At 37.7% G+C, this 18,705-nt stretch overlaps 1 pseudogene; it reads left to right on the top strand.

Moving 5' to 3' along the window:
- The first annotated feature begins 7,555 nt into the window (after positions 1–7,555).
- LOC123934701 lies at positions 7,556–18,135 on the top strand (annotated as a pseudogene).
- The last annotated feature ends 570 nt before the right edge of the window (positions 18,136–18,705 follow it).

The following is an 18,705-nucleotide window of genomic DNA, read 5'->3' as shown; positions in this document are numbered from 1 at the left end:
AGAATGTCATCAAAACAATGTGACCACCAACTGACCCATGAGCTGGACCCAGGAATTCAGAGGTGTAAATTCCTGGGTCCAGCTCATTGGAACACAGAATGGAATATATATATTCCATTCTGTATTCCATTCCATACCTTAAACAGTACTTTTATCAACTTTCAAATTGTAAAAAGCAATCCCTAACTCCCATCAATTAGAATTGTTAGCATTTGGGTGTATAACCATCCAAGCTATAGTCTCTTAATACCCATGTCTTTTACTACAAAAATATGATTCTCTTATTTGAAACTTCAAATACCTAATTGAAACTTCAAGTATTACATTACCCCTTTCTGATGGATTACATATTTAAATAACCACAGGAAGTGGAAGCTGTTTTCTTTGCCAGAGCATAAACTTCCATAAGCAAAAGATTATGTGGGACAGCTCTGATCAATTGTCAGTGAGATAGCACAGTCACTGGGCTTAGTGTAGCTAGAGGATTTAAGACTTGGAAGCAACCATGTTGATCCCCAACGCCTTACCTCTTGCCTAAAACAATTATCCAATAGAGTTATTCAACCCCTTGCAGTGACCTGATGATCATATGTGCCCAAATCTGCTTTCCTGTAACTTCTATTCAATAGTCCTAAGACTGTCTGCTGGAGGCTCACACAACATAGTAATACCTGCTCCAATATTTGAAGTCAGCTGTTGTGTGTCTGTTCCTGTACCTCTCTTTTCCTCGCAACAATTCTCAGATCCTTTGGATCTAAGTTACATGTATGAGGAACCATACATACTGTTTGCTGATGTGCCCAAATTTGCTCATTATCAGATCTCTTTGAATCCATATTCTGTCATCCAACACATTCGCTCTCTTTTCAGTATTGCCACTTGCAAATTTGAGAAAGGTGTTGTAAATCAATGATAAATTCAATAACCTCTACATTTGTGCACTAATCCAGCACAAGATTGGACCCATTTCAAAGAGTCTAAAGGAAAGCATGAATGTTGTCAGGTGAGCTGGGGTAGACAATTAATTACTTCCATTGTTCAGTTTCATCTGGTAACCATTCTTTACATTAAGGTATTGATTCCAGTCTGGGCAGTGTAAGTGCTAAACTGAGTGGGAGCAGATGAGAAATACAAAGACTTATAGTTGCTAAGTGAATACTCCTACAGACAGAAGATGAGAAAAACATTTGCCCATCTAGAGTAGTTTTACCCTGTATTTTTAAATATATAATATGGAGATGGTCACTAGATTCACTTGGCTGTCCAAATAGGGGGAGATTTTTTCTAATAAGCCCATTACAAGCATTGAAATCTAGGGTCCTGAATTAATTTATTGCAAATCTGGAGGAGGGTTATCATCAGGATGGTGACATAAGTTGTTCCTGACTTCAGTGCCCCTCACAAGACTAACCATCCATAGACAAGACACCATTGTGAAAATCCCAGGACTTGGGGCTGAGGCTGAAGCCTCACCAGGATCATAAAGAACAAGGACTGTAAAAGAAGAACAGTGACACCATTATTGTATTGTTCCTACCTCAGGATGGTAAAGCACTGCACTTAGAATAGCCCCTCAGCTTATGGTTTCTCCAATGGAAAGAAGAGAGCTTTCCTAGTGTTGTGGGGACACTTCCTAGGAGGCCCACTTGGATCTCATTTTACAGGGATCACTGTGGAAATCTCCAGGTCTTGACCACCAGACAAAATACAGAGACAAAATGGGAGCAGGATTCACAACTAGTGTCAGTCTAGGCAGATGGCCATTCCTGTCTGCAGTGGTGCCTGAGCAGAGATCTTAACCATTGGTTTTGCTCATGTGCAAAGTTGAGCTTGTGGCCATGTGTCTGGCCATGGAAGTTAGTTGACAGTTTTGCCTAACTTGGGTCTCCAGCTAATGAGCCTTATAGGCTGTTGAGCCCCTTCTATGGCTTTGCCTGGGTAGGAAAGCAAATTCACAGGCCCAGACAGCAAATTCACTGGCCCACCCAACTAATAAGTATACCCTCTAGTCCCATAGAGTAGGACATCTGGACAGAGAACCTGGAGAGAAGTGGAGCCCATCTTACAGTTCTGCTTGGGCATGGATTCAAGTCGGCAATCTTGCCCAATTGTGAAATATAAATATTAAATATTGCCTTTGGCCTTACATAACCAAGGAGTGTGAACAGTGACCCTGGGTAGTCTTAGATAATATCCTTTGGTACTGCCTAGCTGCACAGCCATGCCTACAGCCCTGCCCTGCAGCAGAACCTAGCTTACAGCTTTGCCTGATTGTTGAACATAGTTTACAGTCTTAAACAGGCAGAAAGCCTAGCCAGCAGTCTTGCTCTATAGTCAGAGGTTCTGTCTGACCATGAAGACCTGCCTGTGGCCATTCCTAAACAGAGTCCAGCTAGTGACACCAACTGGTCGGAAAGTGTAACTGGATAAACAGATCTTACCTGGCCAGGAATGATTGTGGAATATAGTCTGCAGTCCTTCCCAACTGTACGGTCCAACCCCATGGCACTGTCCTATCAGGCAGCACATCCTGTGAGTTTACCTAAACCGAGGTAATTGCAGAGCCCAGGTAGTGGCCCCATGTGGCTGCAGAATACAAACAGAAGCCCCATCTGACCAGGCAGCCTGTCCAATGGAATTTCTTATCTGTGGAACCCAGCCAGTAGGCCTACATAAATATGGAATCCAGCCTGTGTCATCCCCCTGGCCTCAGAGCATGGGCAGTGGCCTCACCCAAAAAGAGGCTTTGTTAGCATGACCTACCTGCTTTTGGATCCTGTTGCATGTAATTTCTCCCAGGAATTTCCCTGGTGTAATTTTAAACCAGCCCCCATTCACAGAGGGTAGAGAGAGAGTGAAGAAAAAGGCAGGCCACTCCAAGTTAGTAGGTGGAAGTTTTAATAAGCAAAGGGAACTTACATATGGGGCTTCTCTGTGTGTCAGTAAGAAATGGATCCCTACATGTGTCAGCCAAATCTTAAAAGTTTGTAAAGAAGCCCTAACTGGGTTCAGTCACATATATCATGTAGGTGTTCTCAACATGACATCATAATCTCAAGACCATGTGCTTGGAGTGGCCTCTGAGAATGGGAAAGATAAGTAAAGCCCACATTCTAAGGACAGGGGAGGAGGTAAGACACCTCTGAATGCCTGGGTCCAGCTCATGGATCAGTTGGTGGTCACATCTTTTTGATGACATTCTCCAACTGATGCTATCATATGACCCATCCAGTATCCTAAAGCTGAGCTGACTGATGGAGGTCTTTCTCTGGCAAAGTGAACCTATAAATTCTGGAAGAGAAGATAGCTTACCCAATCGTGCAGATACCAATGCAAAAAATTAAGAATCACAGAATTATGTATAAGTACTACCAAAAGAAGAAACTAATAACACTTCTATAACTCACTATAAAGAATATGAATTTTCTGAAAAGAATTCAGAATAATCCTTTTTAAAAAGTTTAGTCCACTACAGGAACATACAGACAGACAAAATAACATAAGAAAAACAATGTATTGGGGTGCCTGGGTGGCTCAGTCAGTTGAGTATCCGACTCTTCATCTTGGAACAGGTCATGATCTCAGAGTCATGAGATTGGGTCCCTTGTTGGGCTCCATACTGAGCCAAATGGACCTAAAAGATATATACAGAACATTCCATCTAACAGCTGCAGAATACACATTCTTCTCAAGTGCACATGGAACATTTTCTAGGTTAAATCATATGTTCGGTCACAAAACAAGTCTCAACAAATTTAAAAAGATAGATATTATTTAATTTTTGCAATCACAATGGAATGAAACTAGAAATCTGTAACAGAAGTGAACCTGCAAAATTCACAAGTGCGTGGAAATTAAACATTACATTACTGAACAACTAATGGATCAAAAAAATTTTAAAAAGAACTAAACTATTTTAAGACAAATGAAAATGGAAACACAACAGAAAAAGCTTACAGAATACAGCCAAAGTAGTTCTAAGAGGAAAGTTCATAATGATAAAGACATACATCAAGAAAAAGCAATAATCTCAAATAAACAACCTAACTTTATGCCTCAAGGAACTCACACATTAAAAGGATCATACACCATGATCAAGGGGATTCATTCCTGGGATGTAAGGATGATTCATCATATGCAAATCAATAATTTAATGAATCACATCAATAGAATGAAACATAAAAATAATCATTGCAATAGATACATAAAAAAGCATCAGACAAAATTGAACATCTATTCATGAAAATCTCTCAGCAAATTGGGTATAGAGAAAGTACCTCAACATATTAAAGGCTATATGTGTCAAGCCCACATAGTATCATATTCAATGGTGAAAGTTTGAAAATGTGTCCTCTATGGTCAGGGATAAGACAATGTGTTCACTCTTACCACTTCTATTCAACTAGTACAAGAAGTCCTAGCCAGAGAAGTCAGGCCAAAAAAAAAAAAAAAAAAAAAAGAAAAGAAAAAAAGAAAGAAAGAAAGAAAAGAAAGACGTCTAAATTGGAAGGAAAGTAGTAAAATTGTCCCTGTTTACAGAAGACATGATCTTCTACACAGAAAACCCTAAAAAATCCACAAAAAAAAAAAACCTGTTAAAACTAATCAACAGGGGTGCCTGGGTGACTCAGTGTTTTAAAGCCTCTGCCTTTGGCTCAGGTTATGATCCCAGGGTCCTGGGATTGAGCCCTGCATCAGGCTCTGTGCTCACCAGGGGGCCTGCTTCCACCTCTCTCTATCTCTCTGCCTACCTCTCTGCCTACTTGTGATCTCTGCCTTTCAAATAAATTAATAAAAATGTTTAAGGAAAAACAACTAATCAACAAATTGAGTACTTTATGGATGCAAAATCAACATGGAAAAGTCAGTTATGTTTCTATACAGTAACAGTAAAATACCTGAAAAATAAATAAAATAATCCCATTTATAATAGCATCAAAAGCTGGAAAATACTTAAGAATAAATTTAGCCCAGAAAGTGAAAGATCTATATATTTAATACTTTATTTTTAAAAAGATTTTGTTTATTAATTTGAGAAAGAGAGAGAGAGAGAGAGAACACAAGCAGGGGGAGGGGCAGAGGGAGAGGGAGAAGTAGACTGCCTCACTGAGCAGGGAATCCGACGTGGTGCTCAGTCCCAGGACTCCAGGATCATGACCTGAGTCAAAAGCAGTTGCTTAACCAACTGAGCCACCCAGGTGCCCTATATACATTAAATACTTTAATACATTGAAGAAAGAAACTGAAGTCACAAATAAATGGAAAGATATCCTTTGTTCATGGATTGTATGCATTAATATTCTTAAAATGCCCATACTACCCAAAGCCATCTACAGATTCAATTCAATTTGTATCAATATTCCAATGTCATTTTTCATAGAAATAGGAAAAAAAATCCTAAAATTTGTATGGAACCATAAAAGATCCCAAATAGCCAAAGCAATCCTGAGAAAGAACAAATCTGGAGACATCACACTTCCTGATTTCAAAATATATTATAAACCATGTAATCAACACAGTTAGCATTGACATAAATACAGACACATAGAATAATGGAACAGAATGACATCCAAGAATCAAATCCATGTATTTGTCAACTATATTTGTACACACACACACATGCAAAATAAAATACTGCCATTTGTGACAACAGGGATGAACCTTAGGGCATTATGTTAGGTGAAATAAGTCACAGAGAAAGGGTAATAATGTACAATCTCACTTATATGTGGAATCTAAAACACCCCAAACTCATAGAAAGAGAGCATATTGGTGGTTGCCAGGGCCTGGGGGTAGGCGATATGAGGAGGGGAAAGGTGGTCAAAGGATACAAACTTTCATTTATAAACTGGAAGAGTTCTGAGGATGTAATGTACAGTATGGTGACTCTAGTTAACAATACCGTATTGTATATTTGAAAGTTGCTGAGAATGCAGATCTTAAAAGTTCTCACCATAGGGGTACCTGGATGGCTCTTGGTTAAGCATCTGCCTTTGTCTCAGGTCATGATCGCAGGGTCCTGGAATCAAGTCCTGCACCAGGCTCCCTGCTCAACGGGGAGCCTGCTTCTCCCTTTCTCTCTGCCTGACACTCCCCCTTCTTGTGGTCTCTCTCTGTGTCAAATAAATAAATAAATAAATAAATAAATAAATAAATAAAATCTTATTTTAAAAAAGTTCTCACCATAAAAAAGTAAGTATGTGAGATGTGAGGTGTTAATGTGTTAACTGGCCTTATTGAAATAATTATTTCACCACATAGAGATATATCAAATGACTGTGTTGTAAACTTTAAACTTACACAATGTTTTATGTCAATTATATCTCAATAAACCTGGAAAATGGAAAAATTGACATCACTAAGTTCTCACTGATGTAGTTACTTTTATGGGAAAGAAAAAAAAAGGCTATTTGATAGCAGGACCTAGAGCAGTACTAGTGCATGCTGCATGGTGGAGCTGCATTTGGCAAGTGAAGAAACTGAGACTCAGGAAACAAGACGTTTTTTAGGTCATACAGGAGGAGCCACGTAGGAAAAGAAGGTAACTTAGGACAACATACAAACTTTATTCAGGAGTTTGGTAATTATTTGTGATTACATACAGTGGAAATTTTAAAGTGTGGTCCCTGAGTCATGAGACTGATAATCACCCTTAGTGATTAGTGAGTATTCCTGGGCCTACCTCCCAGAGATTCAGATTCATTTAGGCTAAGGGATGTTCTTATGTTACAGTCTTGAAAAGTGAGGGTGTATATATGACTGCTTCTCTAGTTTTATGCTGTGTGACTTAGTGTCTTATTTCCAATATCTGTCTCTGGATCTCTCTCATATATGATCTTTGTTTCCTGGATGTGTGTAAATATTACTGATGTCTTGAGAGGAGTGATGTCTTGATAGAGTAATTAGTCTGTTGAACTTTTACTTGAAATCACTTGTTCTCGAAGTGTGGTATCTGAATCAGCAACATTGGCCTCACCAAGGAATTAAGAAATACAAATTTCAGGCCTCATCTTAGACCTACTAAGTTATAACCTGGGGGAATAACCTAGTACTTTGTTTTAATATCCCTACCAGAGGATTCTGATGCATAAAAAAGTTTAAGAATCACTGCTTTAGAAAATGGTTCACCACAGAAAATGCTTTTGAAATGGCTAGGATAGATGCTTGGGAAAGGAAAAAGCATTTCTTCAATTCAGCTAGGATTTGTCAAGAGCCTGTTAAGTCTAAGGATCTGCATAGGGAATATGGGAGACAAGGAAGAGAGAATTATGTCCTTCAGGGACTTACAGGTTCATAGAAGGAATAAGATAAGAATGCAAATGAGTGACTTTGTGACTAAAAATGTGTGAAGATCTTAAGAAAAGAGAGTTAAAAAGAGGAGCCACACATCTTAGATATATGTATTCATCCATTGCAGGTCTCTGTGCTATATAGCATTCTTCTGTTTTTTCAAGGTGTACTGACCTTGAAAGGTCCATGGACAGATTACCATTGTTGGAGATGGGAAATAAAGTTAAAAATAATAAACTCTGTTTAGTAAGTCATAGAAGGGAAGATGTATATTGCACATGTTTCAACCATCACAGGTTTGTATAGAGTAGGTTTTGAATTCAGACTTATTTTCACAAAGGTTGGACCTGAATTGTAAGAGGATAAGCAATTGGTAAACAGAGAAATAGTGGAGGCAGGGATAGATGTGGGAGATAATAGAAAGGAGCTGAGGTGGGGAATGATGTAGTTCTGTCTTCTGAATCAAGCACTGAGTTTTTCCACCTGCTTCAGAGCCCTATGTTTCCCAATCTAAAGTAGGTTTTCTTAGAAGAGAACTGCCCATGAATATAAATGCTTTTTCTTGACTCTTGACTCTTCCAGTGACCTGAAACATAATTCACTCTAATACAGTAGTCATCTTGTCATGCACATGACAGTCTAAGTTTAGTTTTCTCTAATCCTAGAGACTGCATTAGAGCAACAATTGGAACCCAGAGTCTCTTTTCCTCAGCCTCAGCTTAGGCTGTATCTGTGCATAGTACATTTGACAGATTGCAGCTTAGCTCCTCTACTGTAGTTAACCTTTGTAATCAATAGCTACTTCCACAGGATGTCTTCTCATCCACATCTGTTGCAAAGGTAGCTGAATTACTTGAGCAGTGGTTTTACACATTTATCCCATTAGTGTACACAGAGAGACATGGCCTTAGCTACCAAGAATATAGAAAAGGCAAAATGTCTTAAAGAAATAATATATGCTGCAAAAATATGCTGGAAGTTAATCAAGAGAGAAAAGTCAGTTGAAAAATTTCATTCCTGCTCCACCTTTGCAAAAGATCAAGCATCTCAATTAGTGTCCTGACTTAATACCCTTATGAAATGGCACAGGAACATGAGTTTTATGAATCCTAAAACTTAATAAGTGCACATTCATACCTAATAAGAATATCTTGCCACTGGACTCTTTTTAAAAACTTCTATTAGCCAAAATATAGTACATCAATAGTTTCAGATGTAGGGTCAACAACTCATCAATTTGGGTGTTGAGTTTGATAAGTTCTTTATAGATTTTGGAAACTAACCCTTTATCAGATGTATCATTTGCAAATATCCTCTCCCATTCCAAAGGTTGCCTTTTAGTTTTGTTGACTATTTCCTTCACTGTGCAGAAGATTTTTATCTGGATGAAGTCCATAGTTTATTTTTGCTTTTGTTTCCCTTGCCTTAGGATACATACCTAGTAAGAAGTTGCTATGGCCAATGTCAAAGAGGTTACTGCTTGTGTTCTTCTCTAAGACTTTGATGGTCTCCTGTCTCACATTTAGGTCTTTCATTTATCTTGAATTTATTCCCAGTGTTTATAGCAGCATTATCAACAAAAGCCAAATTATGGAAAAAAACAAAATGTCCATTGAGTGAAGGATGGGTAAAGAAGATGTGCGATACACACACACACACACGTGTATATATTATATATATGTATTTATTATATAAATATGTATTATAATAATATATGATCATATATATGTATATGTGTATGTGTGTATACTATCATATGATCTCCCTGATATGAGGACATGGAGAAGCAACATGGGGGGGTAGGGGGATAGGAGAAGAGTAAATGAAACAAGATGGGATTGGGAGGGAGACAAACCATAAATGACTCTTAATCTCACAAAACAAACTGGGGGTTGCTGGGGGGAGGTGGGATTGGGAGAGGGGGAGCGGGCTATGGACATTGGGGAGGGGAGGCGAACCATAAGAGACTATGGACTCTGAAAAACAACCTGAGGGTTTTGAAGGGTCAGAGGTGGGAGGTTGGGGGAACAGGTGGTTGGTAATGGGGAGGGCACGTTTTGCATGGAGCACTGGGTGTTGTGCAAAAAGAATGAATACTGTTACACTGAAAAAATAAATAAAATGAAAAAAAATAAATAAAAAAAATATATAATCATATATATGTATGTACATATATACACACATATGTGTATACATATATATGATTGTATATTATTATGATATATGTTTATATAATAGATATATGTTTATATAATAAATATATATTTACATAATAAATATATATTACATATATAATGGAATATTATTCATCCATTAAAAAGAATAAAATCCTGCCATTTGCAATGATGTAGACAGAGCTAGAGAATATTATGTGAAGTGAAATAAGTCAGCAAAGGACAAATGCCATATGATTTCACTCACATGTGGAATTTAAGAAACAAAACAGATGAACATAGAGGAAAAAAGAGAGAGGGGCAAACCATAAAATAGACTCTTAAAAACAGAGATACTGGAGGGAAGGTGGGTGAGGGATGGGTTAAATGGGTGATGGCTATTAAGGAAGGTAATTGTGATGAGTACTGGGTGTTGTATGTAAGTGACACATCACTAAATTCTACTTCTGAAACTAAGAAAAATAGAAATAGCAACTTTTTAATTTTTATTTATTTTTTTAAATTTCTTTTCAATGTTCCAGAAATAACAACTTTTAGAAAATTGTTTATTTACTTATTTTAAGTAGGTTCCATGCCCAGAATGGGGCCCAATATTGGGCTTGAACTCACACCCCTGAGATCAAGACCTAGGCTGAGATCAAGAGTCAGATGCTTAACTGACTGAACCACCCAGGTGCCCCTAGACAATTATTTATTTCATAAACCATAATTTACAAGTGTTTCTTTGCTGTTTTTTACTTACTATTTTAACATTTCAAGCAAAAGGTTCTGAAATCAGTTTCACTTTTTGCTTTTCATAAACTGTTGTTCATGCTTGACTTTTCTGAGAATTCCAATGTTACTGAAGGGCAAAAGTTCAGAAAACCTCAAATACTAGGATGATTGAGTGAATCTATGTAAGATCTGCTTTATGTATCTAAACTTAGGGGCCTTACTTTATTAAGAGAATCTCTATTAAAAAATAGAAATTTTACTTGTATGGAATCTCTGTTAATGACTGCTGTACCTTTTTCCAGAGAGCAGACCTGAAGTACTTTCTGTCACAGATCTGATAGAGACAGTTAATGAAGTTTCTAAACTTAGTATTGCTCATGAAATCGTGGTAAACCAAGATTTCTGTATGGAAGAGAGTGTTTTACTTCCCAACAGGTATGGACTTTTCTATTTATTTTTTTCATTTTACTCCTCCTGTGATAAGTGTATAACACAAATGACTCTTGATCAGGATTGAAGCGTTTATATTAATACAGTTAATTTTGAGTATGTCTTAAATGGTACCAACAAATAAAACAGAGGAGTGTAATTGCCAGTATAATTATTAGTTTTGTGTCAAAGCAGAAAAAAAAGTATATTTAAAAAGGAAGTAAACCAAAGAAGTTGTTGTCAGAATGTTTATTTTGGTATCCCAGTTAATAATGAAATACAGAGTTAATTTCAGATCTTTTTAGACAGCCTTGGAAGACCATTTAACAGGCTCTGCAATAGTTCAGATAGGAAATGACAATAGATAGAGATATTCTGGAAGCAAAATCTCTGGAATTTGGTGACCAAGTAGATAAAATGGTTGAGGAGAAAGCAGTTAGAAGGACTCCAGTACACACCAATTATGTATGTATTATCTCACAAATGGGATTGGTGTGTTGGGAGGTGAAATTTGACTTTTTTACCCATTTATCTTTGTAATTGTTTGTAAAAGTTTTAACAAAATCATGTACATTTTTGTATTTTTTGAGGGAAAAGAGTTAAGCTTTCTGGTTTGCACAAACCAGAAGATAGATACATAGAGATGATAATGAGTAATCAAGGAGAAATTTTTTTTATTTGTTTATTTTCTGCGTAACAGTGTTCATTGTTTTTGCACCACACCCAGTGCTCCATGCAGTACGTGCCCTCCCTATTACCCACCACCTGGTTCCTCAACCTCCCACCACCCCCCGCCCCTTCAAAACCCTCTGGTTGTTTTTCAGAGTCCATAGTCTCTCATGGTTCATCTCCCCTTCCAGTTTCCCTCAACTCCCTCTCCTCTCCATCTCCCCATGTCCTCCATGTTCTTTGTTATGCTTCAAGGAGGAATTTTTATCTTAGATTTCAAAATGGAAAGAAAAAGAACATCTAGTTGAACCTATAAGTCTATGGATATAGAAACTAAGGCACACAGCACTTTACCAATGAGAGTTAACCATTCTCCCCATAGGTAACCAGTATTCTGATTAATAACACCACAGATTATTTTGCTTGTTTTTGAGGTTTTGTATATGGGAGTGTGTAATATAAATACTTTTTTTGTCTGGAAAAAAAGAAACTTAAGGCACACACTTATGTTTGATGCAAAACCAGGGCTAGAACTCAAGAGCTTATCTCCCTACCTAGTTGATGATTCTTCCTACTGCAGGATGAATGCTTCTCTGGAACTTTGAGATACCCTCCTGAGAGGATTTGGCTAACATCTTTGCATTCGACACTAAATTTAGTTTATTCATTCAAGAGCTAACTATTGCTCTTGGCTTGGCAATTCAGTGATCTTTCATTATCCTAAGTGCTATTCAGGATTTAAGAAATTTTTATCCTGATTATGAACAGTTCTCTGGGTAAAGAGCAATTTGCTCATTTAAACTTTTTACAGTTTGGAAGGCAGATTCATGGAGACAATGTACAATGTTTTTTGGGACCATCTGAAGGAGCAACTTTTGAGTACTCCCCCTGACTTCACCTGTGCTCTTGAACTTTTAAAAGAAGTTAAGGAGGTAAGTAACAACCCTCCCATTTGTGGATGTTAAGTTCCTGAGCATACCAAATCTTTCAATTGTTGATGGTTATCAATATCTTAAGTTGCATAATGCCTCCCTGAACATGGTCCGTTACTTAAATAGACCATCTAGAGAAGTTTTTTTCTTTGCATGATATGAAGCTTGAAGGATGATATGTTGCTATAATGGCACAGTATGTCATTCAATTAAAAAGATTTTCACTAATCATTTACTATGTCTTGTTTTTAAGAAGCACATAAGTGAGAAAAGGATCCCTTGCCCACAAGGGCTTTTGAGCCAAAAGGCTTAAACTTTTGAGTCAAAAGCCTATTTCAAGTGACCTTTAATGGTTCACTTATTTTATCTTTGATCTTTGAAGTAAAAATAATCTAAAAATGTCTTTATTCCTTATTAAGAGTGCTTCAATCACCTTGTGGTGGTACGTATTTTATATATTTTATATCCTGCACTTATTTTTATTCATATTTTAATATCCTTATGATCAGAATATTATATAGCACTATTGTTATTACTGATACCAGTGAAGCCTTGAACTATAATTGGCCCCTAAACAGAAAGAAATAATATTCTTCTTTTTAAAGAATTTATTTATTTATTTGACAGAGAGAGAGGTCATAAGCCGGCAGAGAGGCAGGCAGAGAGAGGGAGGGGGAAACAGGTTCCCTGCTGAGCAAAGTGCCCGATGCGGAACTCAATCCCAGGACCCTGAGATCATGACCCGAGCTGAAGGCAGAGGCCCAACCTACTGAGCCACCCAGGCACCCCAGCAAGAAATAATATTTTTCTATAAGAAACTTAGAGACCTATTTTCAAGACTTCCCAAAGACAGATTAAGATGTCTTTGTTTTAAGAAGTTTATTGGAGCATGATTGGGTTTCTAAACAATTTGGCTCCATTGATTTTCTTTTATGGACATATCTTGTTATCACTGCTATTACCACACCAGAACCACCTAAGAAATGAGATTGAAGCAGCTCTGGACATGGATATCCTTAAGCAGGAAGCAGAAACATGGGGCCATGGATGTCCCTCATCTCTCGAACTACATTCTCAATTTGATGACCCTCTATGTGCACCAGTCCACAATGAAGCAGTGCAGAAACTAGAAATCATGGCAGATCCTGTGCAGTTACTAAAGTAAGAAATGAAATATACTGTCCCTGAAATCTGCTTTAAACAACTATGTCAGAAAGCTCTCCCTGATACTGTGCTATAACTCCTGCCTTGTCTAGCTCTTCTGTACTGAAGAATTGACTAATACCCTTTTTAAAAGATTTTATTTATTTATTTGACACACAGAGAGAGATCACAAGTAGGCAGAGAGGCAGGCAGAGTGAGAGGGGGAAGCAGGCTCCCTGCTGAGCTGAGAGCCTGATACGGAACTTGATCCCAGGACCCTGAGATCATGACCTGAGCTGAAGGCAGAGGCTTAACCCACTGAGCAGCCCAGGCACCCCTGACTAATACCTTTTATTTTGCTCCCTAGACTATTGGATTTTATTTTCCAAGGACAGACTCTCAAGGCCTTTTTGGTGATCTTCAGATCATTTGTACCCCTTTTAAGAAGTGATGCTAAGAGAGAGTACAATAATTCTTTCTTCCAGAGATTTCAAATAGCCTTTTCCCAAATGTTTTCCTATGTATCTTAACTTAAAGCCCATAAGGGGACAGCAATGAAGATTATCCTTGTTTCACAGCTGGGAGAATCAAGGCCCAGAAAGGTAAAGCGTATGCCCAATTAGATAGAAATTTAATCATCATCATTCCAACTCCTCACAGTTGGTTGTTGGGACTTTGGTCATTTTCCTTCCACTGAATACTCATTCTGAGAAGATAGTGGCAATATTGGAAAGAGTTCTACATTGGTAACTAAAAGGACATAAGACATATTTGTCCTTAACCCTGACAACAATGCACTCTGTGGCCATTGTCCCCTAACCACAGTGATCTTATTTGTAAATTGAAGTTGGATTATTGTTTTTAAAGTCAATTTTAATTCTAAAATCCTGGGACTTTAGGAAACCTTGCTTGAGTTCCACCTCTCCACACTATATTTCCTTTCATAGTGTAAATATTTTATTTCTCCTTATGAAAGGGTTATCTTCCATGTTCTGGGCCTGATGAAAATGGATATGGTGAACTATACCATCCGCAGCCTTCGACCCTAACTGCAGGAACATTCTGTCCAGTATGAACAAGCTAAATTTCAGGAACTCCTTGATAAGCAGCCTGGTATGTTTGAAATTTAAGCATAGGAGAGGGAGATTTGACCTTGGGCTTGCCTTCTTAAAATGATAAAATATATTTTTTAAATTTTCCTTTATTATGTTATGTTAGTCACCATACATCATTAGTTTTTGATGTAGTGTTCCATGATTCATTGTTTGTGTATAACACCCAGTGCTCCATGCAATATGTGCCATCCTTAATATCCATCACCAGGCTAAACAATCCCCCCACACCCTCTAAAACTGTCAGCTTGTTTCCTGGAGTCTGTAGTCTCTCATGGTTCATCTCCCCCTCTGATTCACCCCCTTTTCATTTTTCCCTTCCTTCTCCTAATGTCCATCATGCTATTCCTTATGTTCCACAAATAAGTGAAACCATATGATAATTGACTTTCCCTGCTTGACTTATTTCACTTAGCATAATCTCCTCCAGTTCTGTCCTTGTTGATGCAAAAGTTGACCATTCATCCTTTCCAATGGCTGAGTAATATTCCATGTGTATATGGGCCTCGCCTTCATCCATTTGTCTGTTGAAGGACATCTTAGCTCTTTCCACAATTTGGCTATTGTGGACATTGCTGCTATGAACATTGGGGTGCATATGGCCCTTCTTTCTACTGCATCTGTATCTTTGGGGTAAATGCCCAGTAGTGCAATTGCTAGGTCATAGGGTAGCTCTAATTTAAACTTTTTGAGGAACCTCAACACTGTTTTCCAAAGTGTCTATACCAACTTGCATTCCCACCAACAGTGTAAGAGTGTTCCCCTTTCTCCACAACAGCTCCAACATTTGTTGTTTCTTGCCTTGTTAATTTTTGCCATTCTAACTGGTGTAAGGTAGTATCTTAGTGTTTTTTTTTTAAGACTTTATTTATTTTACAGAGAGAGATCACAAGTAGGCAGAGAGGCAGGCAGAGAGAGAGGAGGAAGCAGGCTCCCCGCTGAACAGAGAGCCCAATGTGGGGCTCGATCCCAGGACCCTGAGATCATGACCTGGGCCGAAGGCAGAAGCCCAACCCACTGAGCCACCCAGGCGCCCCTCTTAGTGTTGTTTTGATTTGAATTTCCCTGATGGCTAATGATGATGAACACTTTTTCATGTGTCTGTTAGATATTTCTATGTCTTCTTTGAATAAATGTCTGCTCAACTCTTCTTCCCATTTTTTGACTTGATTATTTGTTTTTTGGGTGTTGAATTTGAGAAGTTCTTTATAGATCTTGGATATCAGCCCTTTGTCTGTAGTATCACTTGCAAATATCTTCTCCCATTCTGCTGGTTGCCTCTTTGTTTTGTTGACTGTTTCCTTTGCTGTGCAGAAGCGTTTTATCTTGATAAAGTCCGAAACATTCATTTTCACTTTTGTTTCCTTTGCCTCTGGAGACCTATCTTGAAAGAAGTTTCTGTGGCTGGTGTTGAAGAGGTTCCTGCCTATGTTCTCCTCTAGGATTATGAAGGATTCCTGTTTCACATTGCTGTCTTTTAGCCATTTTGAGTTTATCTTTGTGTACAGTATAAGGGAATTGGTCGAGTTTCATTCTACTCTATATAGCTGTCCAATTTTTCCAGCACCATTTATGCAAGAAACTGTCTTTTTTCCATTGGATATTTTTTTCCTGCTTTGTCAAAGATTGTTTGACCATAGAGTTGAGGGTCCATATCTGAGCTCTCCATTCTGTTCCACTGCTCTATGTGTCAGTTTTTGTGCCAGTACCACACTGTCTTGGTGATCACAACTTTGTAATATAGCTTGAAATCAGGCAATGTGATGCCTCCTCCTTTTTTTTTTCTTTTTCAACATTTCCTTAGTGATTGGGGTCTTTTCTGGTTCCATACAATTTTTAGGATTGTTTGTTCCAGCACTTTGAAAAATGTCAATGATACTTTGATTGGGATGGTGTTTAAAGTATAGATTGCTCTGGACAGCATAAACATTTTAACAATGTTTATTCTTCCAATCCATGAGCATGGAATGTTTTTCCATCTTTTTGTGTCTTCTTCAATTTCTTTTCCATCTTTTGTGTCTTCTTCAATTTCTTTCATGAGTGTTTTGTAATTCCTTGAGTATAGATCTTTATCTCTTTGGTTGGGTTTATTCTAAGGTATCTTATGGGTCTTGGAGCTATTTTAAATGGAATAGATTCTCTAATTTCCCTTTATATAGCTACATTGTTTGTGTATAAGAAAGCAACTGACTTCTGTGCATTTATTTTGTATCCTGCCACATTACTGAATTGCTGTATGAGTTCTAGTAATTTGGGGATGGAGCCTTTTGGGTTTTCCACATAAAGTATCATGTCATCTGCAAAGAGAGAGAGTTTGACTTCTTCATTGCCAATTTGAATGCCTTTTATTTCTTTCTGTTGTCTGATTATTGTTGCTAGGACTTCTAGTACTATGTTGAACAATAGTGATGAGAGCGCGCATCCCTGTTGTGTTCCTAATCTCAATGGAAGGTCTCACAGCTTTTCCCCACTGAGATTGATATTCACTGTGGGTTTTTCATAGGTGGATTTTATGAAGTTGAGGAATGTTCCCTCTATCCCTATAACCTGAAGAGTTTTAATTACAAAAAGATGCTGTATTTTGTCAAGTGCTTTGTCTGCAACAATTGAGAGGACCATGTGGTTCTTCTCTCTTCTCTTACTTATGCGTTCTATCACATTGATTGTTTTGTGAATGTTGAACCATCCTTGCATCTCAGGGATAAATGCCACCTGGTCGTGGTGGATAATCCTTTTAATGTGCTGTTGGATCCTATTAGCTAGGATCTTATTGAGAATCTTGGCATCCATATTCATCAGGGATATTGGTCTGAAATTCTCCTCTTTGATGGGGTCTTTGCCTAGTTTTGGGATGAAGGTAAAGCTGGCCTTATAGAAAAAGTCTGGAAGTTTTCCTTCCATTTCCATTTTTTGAAACAGCTTCAGGAAAAGAGGTAGTATTTCTTCTTTGAATGTTTGGTAGAATTCTTCAGGGACTCCAACAGGCCCTGGACTCTTGTTTTTTGGAAGGTTTTTGATCACTGCTTCAATCTCATCACTGGTTATTGATCTATTCAGGTTTTCAATTTTTTCCCATTTCAGTCTTCATAGTATATAAGTTTCCAAGAATGCATCCATTTCTTCCAGGTTGCTTAATTTATTGTCATATAGCTATTGATAATAATTTCTGATAATTGTACTTATTTCCTTCATATTAGTTGTGATCTTTCTCTTTTCATTCATAATTTTATTACTTTGGGTCCTTTCTCTCTCTCTCTCTCTCTCTCTTTTTTTGGATAATCTGGCCAGTGGTTTATTGATCTTATTAATCCTTTCAAAGAACCAGGTTCTAGTTCCATTAATGAGTCCTACTGTATTTCTGGCTTCTAATTCATTGATCTCTGCTTTAATCTTAATTATTTCCATTCTCGTATGTGGATTAGGTTTAATTTGTTGTTGATTCTCCAGATCTTTAAGATGTAAAGATAGTTTATGCATTTGGGATTTTTCTTTTCTTTTTTTTAAATTTCTTTCCAGTGTTCTAGGATTTTTCTGTTTTCTTGAGTGAAGCTTGAATGGCTATGTATTTCCCCCTTAGGACTTCCTTTGCCATATGCCATGTTTTGGATTGATGTGTCTTTGTCCTCATTGGTTTCCATGAATTGTTTAAGTTCGCCTTTGATTTCAGGTTGACCCAAACATTCTTCAGCAAGATGGTCTTTAGCTTCCAAGTATTTGAATTTCTTCCAAACTTTTTCTTGTGGTTGAGTTCCAGTTTCAAAACATTGTAGTCTGAGAATATGCAGGGAATAATCTCAATCTTTTGGTATTAGTTGAACCCTGATTTGTGATCCAGTATGTAGTCTATTCTGGACAAAGTTCCATGCATGCTTGAGAAGAATGAGTATTCTGTTGTTTTAGGGTGGAATGTTCTGTATATATCTATGAGGTCCACTGGGTGCAGGGTGTCATTCAAATCTCTTGTTTCTTTTTTTATTTTCTGTTTAGAATATCTGTCTATTGCTGAGAGTGGAGTGTTGAGGTCTCCTACTGTTAATGTGTTTTTATCAATTTTTTCTCTTTATTTTGGTTAACAGCTGGCTTATGTAGTTGGTTGCTCCATGTTGGGGGCATAGATACTTCCAATTGTTAGATCTTCTTGTTGGGTAGACCCTTTAAGAACTGTGTAGTGTCCTTCTGTATCTCTAATTACAGTCTTTAGCTTAAAATCTAATTTGTCTGATATGAGAATTGCTACCCCAG

Source organism: Meles meles, chromosome X (genome assembly GCF_922984935.1).
Source record: "Meles meles chromosome X, mMelMel3.1 paternal haplotype, whole genome shotgun sequence".
Lineage (NCBI taxonomy): Eukaryota > Metazoa > Chordata > Mammalia > Carnivora > Mustelidae > Meles > Meles meles.
The sequence above is the reverse complement of the archived record's forward strand: the minus strand, read 5'-3'. Positions and strand labels throughout refer to the sequence as shown.